The sequence below is a fragment of the Megascapheus bottae genome, chromosome 4 (genome assembly GCF_031878675.1).
Source record: "Megascapheus bottae isolate mThoBot1 chromosome 4, mThoBot2.hap1, whole genome shotgun sequence".
Classification (NCBI taxonomy): Eukaryota; Metazoa; Chordata; class Mammalia; order Rodentia; family Geomyidae; genus Megascapheus; species Megascapheus bottae.
Genome location: NC_143512.1, coordinates 19,845,708 through 19,852,619, shown reverse-complemented (window position 1 = coordinate 19,852,619; position 6,912 = coordinate 19,845,708). Strand labels below are relative to the sequence as shown.

Below are 6,912 nucleotides of genomic sequence, written 5' to 3'. Positions count from 1 at the left end.
CACTTCCTTAGTTCTGCTTTAATTTCCTTTTTCAGGTTTTGAAAGTTCCCACAGAGATCCTTTACTACCTTGGTTAAGTTAATACCTAATCTTTCTTTTTTTTTCATTATTGAGACTATTGCAAAAGAAGTTGCTTTCCTCATTTCTGCCTCACTCTTCTCATTGTTGGCAAACAGGAAAGCTATTGATTTTTGAGGGTTAATTTTATACCCTGCTAATTTGCCAGAAAATATGGACTGCTTCAAGAATTTTTGTGTCATCTTTACTTAGAAGCCATGCTAATCTTTTGTGTATTGTTGAAATTTTAGTATATGTGCTGCCGAAACAAGCACTGAAGTCATTTTTTCTACAAAACACGTTTCCACCATAACACCAAAAAAAGAAATCTCATCAGAAAGACATAAACATACAGTATTATTTTGGTGGATTAGTTAATAGAAAGTGTTTGACTTGGGGACCAAGATATGAGAAAGGGTATCAATGTGAAGTGATGCACCTTCTATCTGGTGAATATAATGTAACCCTTCTATTAATGACAATAAAAATATGTGAACAAAAGAAAGTGTTTAATTTTTAAAGATAAAAGTAAAAGCCAAATTCTTTCTTTAAGGAATGAAACAAAGAATATGGAATGATGGAGAGGAAAGTAAATTATTCACTCATTCACTTAGAGCTGCCATCCCCCTCAAAAATAAAAGTAGGTAAATACGTTAGTGATTTCTTGCAACAGTTTAACAACATATATGTAAGTGATAACTAGTGCAGGTGGGACCAAGAAAGCCTACAAGAACAACTACAGTCCATTAGAATGGATTGCTGCACTTTTTGAATGTAAGCATGAACTATGCTCTCCTCCTCTCTAGTATTCACCAAAATGTATGCAAACAGTAAGATTATCTACGTATTCTCTCACAAGCTGAAATCCTATGTATGTAGGATTTACTGGATGGCCACATTGATAGGGCATGAAAACAACACAGATTATACAGATGGTTCCCAATTCTAATCATCAGTGGTAACAGCAGCACGAATGTTGGAAAATTAATGAGAAAGCCCAGTGACTTTTATTTGGGGGTGTATATGTAAAGTTCTATAAAGTTCTATTGGAGCTCCTTTAAGGGATGACAGGGTTTTGCTTTCCCCCCAAATTGTCAAGAGTTGGTCACTGTGAAGCTGTAAGTGTCACTTTAATGCCCTTTATGCTCTCTTTACCCATGCTTCAAGTGCACAAACTCAAGGGAAACTTTTCCATTCTGTATTTAAATGGTAATAGGAAGATTTTGCAATGCAAGTCTGTATCAAATTTAGTGTGAAAATGTGTTTTGCGGATATTGTGAAAACTCACATTTGAGGTCTCTTTCTAAATAGGACCATGCGGGGCACATTTGATACCCACCAGGTTTGTGTACTTGATCTATCTAAATGACAACATATGGATTTCAAATCAAATTAAACAAAATGCATAGGGTCTCTTCATGCATTCTAATATGTTATTTTCAATAGGGATAACAAAACTTGTCTTTCCCCCTCCCTCTGTCCCTGCCCAAGCATCCTGCTCCATGGCATTTCTGTTTGAATTAAAGCATGTATGGAAAAAACAAAGGAATAAGTGTTTTGTTTTGCCATTCATTCTAACTTTGAAATGAAAAAACAGGAATTCTTTTTAGATATATTTTTCCATATATTTTATTGTAATTAATAGAAGGGTTACATTATATTCACCAGACAGAAGGTGCATTAATTCACAAACACTGATACCCTTACCATACCTTGGTCCCCATTTCCCACCCCCACCCCTCCCACTTGTATTGTGTTTTACCCTTCCCTATCCAGTTTCAAATAACCAAATAATCATATATATACAATATATCAGATAATAAGGTGAAATACTGTACCAACATGAGATAACCAAGGGACAGCAAAAGAGATGAAAGATAAAATGGCACATAAAAGAAAAAAAATCCCTCATTATATGGCTTTTGTTTCAATATCCTTGGGGTGCTTTCATTTAGCTTCATCCTGTAAGGCCTTATGTATCTAGGTTTTGTTCTATTGTAAATATCTACTAGGAAAGCCCAAGTTTTCTACTGATTATGACAAATGGGAGAAAACATTGAGACTATGTTCCTTTGAGTCTGACTTACCTCACTTGATCTGATTTTTTTCTAAGTCTTTACATTTCCTTACAAATGGGGCGATGTCATTCTTTCTGATAGCAGCATAAAATTCCATTGTGTATAAATGCCACATTTTGTTGATCTACTCATCATATTTTTGCTATGGTAAATAGTGCTGCAATGAACATCGTTGTGCTAGTGGATTTAGTATGTCCTTGTTTCTGGACGATTGGATAAATGCCAAGTAGTGAAATTGCCAGGTCATAGGGGAAGTCTATGTTTAATCTTTAGAGGAACTGTCATACTTCTTTCCATAGTGGGTGAACAAGTTTGCACTCCCACCAACATTGTGGTAGTGATCCCGCCTGGCCACATCCCCTCCAGCATCAGTTGTTATTAGATTTCTTGATCATTCCCATTCTAACTAGAGTGAAGTGGAATCTTAGAGTAGTTTTGATTTGCATTTCTTTTATGGCCAGAGATGTCGAGCATTTCTTTATGTGTTTATAGGCCACTCATTTCTTCTGCAGAGAAGACTCTAAGTCTTTGGCCCATCTTTTCATGAGATGGTTGTTTCTTTGGAGATTAACTTGGGAGTGATTCAATTTTTGTATGGTTAGTGAAGATCTTCTCCCACTCTGTAGGCATTCTAGTTAATTTACTAGCTATGTTCTTTGCCATACAGAAGCTCTGTAGTTTAATGCAGTCCCACTTATCCAGACTTTTTCTGATTTGTTGTGTTTCTTGGTCTTTATTAAGAAAGTTTCAACCTGTGCCAAGGAGATCTAGTGTATCTCCTATTCCTTCTTGTAAAGTTTTCAGTGTGTCGGGTTTTATCTCCAAGTCTTTGATCCATTTGGAGTTAATTCTAGTGCAGGATAACAAAGAAGGATACAACTCTAGTTTTCTGCAGGAGCTTAACCAGTTCTGCCAGCACCACTTGTTGAAGTGTCTTTCTTCCATTTTATTTTTTTTTGGCTCCCTTATCAAAAATTAGGTGGCCATAGGTCTGTGGGTTAATATCTGGGTCCTCAGTTCTATTCCGTTGGTCATCAGGCCTGTTCTTGTGCCAGTACCAAGCTGTTTTGGTAACTATAGCTTTGTAAAATTTGGTATTGAAATTCTTCCTGCGCTGTTCTTTCTTCTAAGAATTTTTTTTCTTAAACGGGTTCTTTTTTTATTCCATATGAAATTTTGGATTGCCTCTTCTATTTCTTTAAAGAATGACATTGGGATATTGATGGGTATTGCATTCAATTTGTAGATAGCCCTTGACAAGATTGCCATTTTCACGATGTTAATTCCTTCAATCTAGGAGCATGGGAGGTTTTTTCCATTTCTTCAGTTCTGCTTTAATTTCCTTTTTCAGGGATTTAAAGATTTCATTAAAAAGGTCCTTAACATTCTTAGTTAAGTTAATTCCTAGGTACTTTATTTTCTTTGAGGCTATCGCAAAAAGAGTTGCTTTCCTGATTGTTGCCTTGTTCCTCTCATTGTTGGCGTATAGGAAGGCAGTTGATTTTTGAGGGTTAATTTTATACCCTAATACCTTGCCAAAGTTTTGAATCAGCTCAAGGAGCTTGGGAGTGGAGGCTATAGGGTTCTTTAAATACAGAATCATGTCATCTGCAAAGAGGGAACATTTCACTTCCTCTTTCCCTATTTGGATCCCCTTTATGTTTGCTTCTTGCCTTATTGCTCTGGCTAGGAATTCTAACTATGTTAAAGAGGAGTGGAGAGAGTGCGCATCCTTGTCTCGTTCCTGACTTTAGAGGGAATGGCTTTATCTTTCGGCCATTAAGTATAGTGCTAGTTGTGGGTTTGTTGTACACAGCCTGAGGAATGTCCCATGGATTCCTAGTTTTTCCAGAGCTTTTAGCATGAAGGGTTGTTGGTTTTTGTCAAATGCCTTTCCTGCATCTATTGCAACAATCATGTGATTCTTGTTCTTGCTCCTATTGCTGTGTTGAATTATGTTAATTGACTCACGTATGTTGAACCAGCTTTGCATCCCCGTGATAAATCCTATTTGATCATAGTGTGCCATTTTTTTGATGAGATGTTGAGTCAAACCAACTCTAGGAAATATGAGAGAATGCATCAGGAGGTCAAATATACAATCAGAAAGCCTAATTTAAGGCCAATTTGTATTGAGGAGGGTCTGGAGAAATAGGTCAATGGTATTGGCAATATACTTCAGGGAATCATGTCAGAGAACTCCCCAAATATCCAGATGGCAGGCACATCCAGATACAAGAATTTTTTAGAACCCCAAACAGGCCTGACCAGAAAAGGACATGCTACCGCCATATTACACTCAGGATCAATAGAGACCAAAGAAAGGATGCTAAAAGCATCCATGGGGAAGAGAACAATCACCTACAAAGGAAAACCAATCAGAATAACCACAGATTTTCAGCAGAGATCATGCAAGCAAGAAGAGATTGGAAGGATATATGTCATGCCCTTAAGACAAATAGCTACCAACCAAGAATTCTGTACCCAGCTACCAAACCAGCATTACAGAAAATACTCAAAAATGTTCTACACATTGAAAACCAACACAAACGTAATACTGATAAAGAAATGGCACCTAAAAAATCATACCAGATGAGAACCGCAAGAACTGTCAAGCCATAGACCCTAATGAAAGCTTTTAAAAATGGCAGGAACTAGTAAATTATTTTTCAATCCTAACTCTCAGTATCAATGGACTTAACTCCCCAATTAAATGGCATAGACTGTCTTGTTACATTAAAAAGCAATATCTATCCTTCTGCTGTCTTCAAGAGACACATCTTGCCCCCAAAAAACAAACATTTTTTGAAAGTGAGAGGCTGGAATAAAGTTTATCAAGTTAATGGCCTCCATAAACAGGCTGGAGTGGCCATCCTCATATCAGATAAAGTAGACTTCAAACTAAAATTAGTGAGAAAAGACAAAGAGGGTTATTATATACTAATAAAGGGATCTCTCCTCCAGGAGGACATAACCATCCTAAATATCTACACTAAATATCTGGACACTGAACTTCATTAAGTAAACTTTACTTCACTAAAACTATGCATAGATAGATAGTTAAAAATACAAATGAATTACTGGAATGCATTCTTAAACTACCACCTAACAGGCTTCATTCAAATCCAGGAACTTCTTTTAGCACTATTTGTTTCCATTTTGTTATGTTCTTGAGGCAACCTAATTAACATCAGAAGAAAAATTTGAATTATAACTCTGAAATGACACAAAAAAAGAACCGACATGTATTTAATTTAAGAGAATAGAAAATATTAGCTGGGTACTTTTCTACTGAGGACAGTTTTGATTCTAGAACAAATGCAGAGGAATCACTATTTTTTCTTCCTATCCCTTTACCAACTCCACTCTGTTTTTCCTTTTGATCTTCTTCCTGCTTCTTCCTGTTCCTTTAACCCATGTTCTTACCCTCCTCAATCTCTGGCACTTGGTCTTCATATTGTCTAAAGGCCCTGATTTATGTTGCCTAACTAGATAATCTTATGCAGATGGAGATATTACTATTAAAAATGCCAAATGTGTTACTGGTTCAGCATATTTAATTCCATTTATCAGTGCCCCAAACCAGATCCAACAAAAAGTAGGCAGTAATGTAGGAGATTTGGGATTATGCAAAAACCTAACAGTAGAGACATAAAAGCAAAAACTCTTTAAACTCCTGTAGGTTACTCTGTGCCAACACGTGTACCCCACAAAGCCTCCATAGACACGTCTGTATTACTGGAATGAGGAATGCATTTCTACTTGAAAATTTTAACCAGTAATTGATTTTAAGATCAAAAATAAGATAGGAAAACTTGCATTCCCATTAGAGCTTGATCCTACAGACAATGCTGATGAGTGAGGCTTGATTTCCAAAGGTGGCATTTAGCACAAATGAAACTACTCTTCAGAAGGGCACAGCCAGCCACACCATTTAAGCTAATAATTGAAACACATGGAACTCCTCTTCTGACTTGAATCCTAAATTCATAGAAATTTGTTAAATCCAGTCATAATACTGGAGAAGTCATTTGATAAATGATACCCCAGTGGCTTTGAAGCAAGAACGTTTCTGTGCATACCCTAAATTTACATCTAGGCATTTTTTTTCACTCTGTGCTTCTCATTAAGTAGAAGTGACAGAAATACCAGTTACTCCTTTTTTCATATATTTTTTTGTTGTAATTAATAGAAGGGTTACATTATATTCACCAGATAGAAGGTGCATTACTTCACATACATTGATATCCTTTCTCATATCTTGGTCCCCATTTCCCTCACCACCCCCACCCCTCATCTTGTTTTCCCCCCTTCCCTATCCTATTTCAAATAACCAAATACGCATTTATCCAATATATCAGATAACAAAGTGAAATAGTTTAACAATATGAGATAACCAAGGGACAGCAAAAGAAATGAGAGATAACATAGTACATTAAGGACAACAATCACTCATTATATGGCTTTTGTTTTTATATCCTAGAGGTTACTCTATTAATCCCAATACCACTATACATTTTTGGTTTTGGTTTTTGTTTTAATTTTATATTTTATTGTTGGAGTAATGTATAAAGGGGTTACAGTTACATTTGCCAGATAGAAGGTACAATACTTCTCACACATTGATACCCTTTCTCATGCTTTTTTCCCTATTTCTCTCCCCCACTCCTCCCAATCATCTTGTTCCCCCCCTTCCCTTTCCTATTTCAAATAAACAAATAAACATTTACACAATTCACCAGGTAACAAAGTTAGATATGGTAATAATATAAGTTCC

The 6,912-nt window shown here is 36.2% G+C and overlaps 1 non-coding gene across 1 annotated transcript; it reads right to left on the bottom strand.

Annotated features, from left to right (window-relative positions):
- Positions 1–225: 225 nt before the first annotated feature.
- Positions 226–332, bottom strand: LOC150064134 (U6 spliceosomal RNA). The gene has a single exon (XR_016535357.1). It is a non-coding gene; the product is annotated as a U6 spliceosomal RNA (small nuclear RNA).
- Positions 333–6,912: the final 6,580 nt, after the last annotated feature.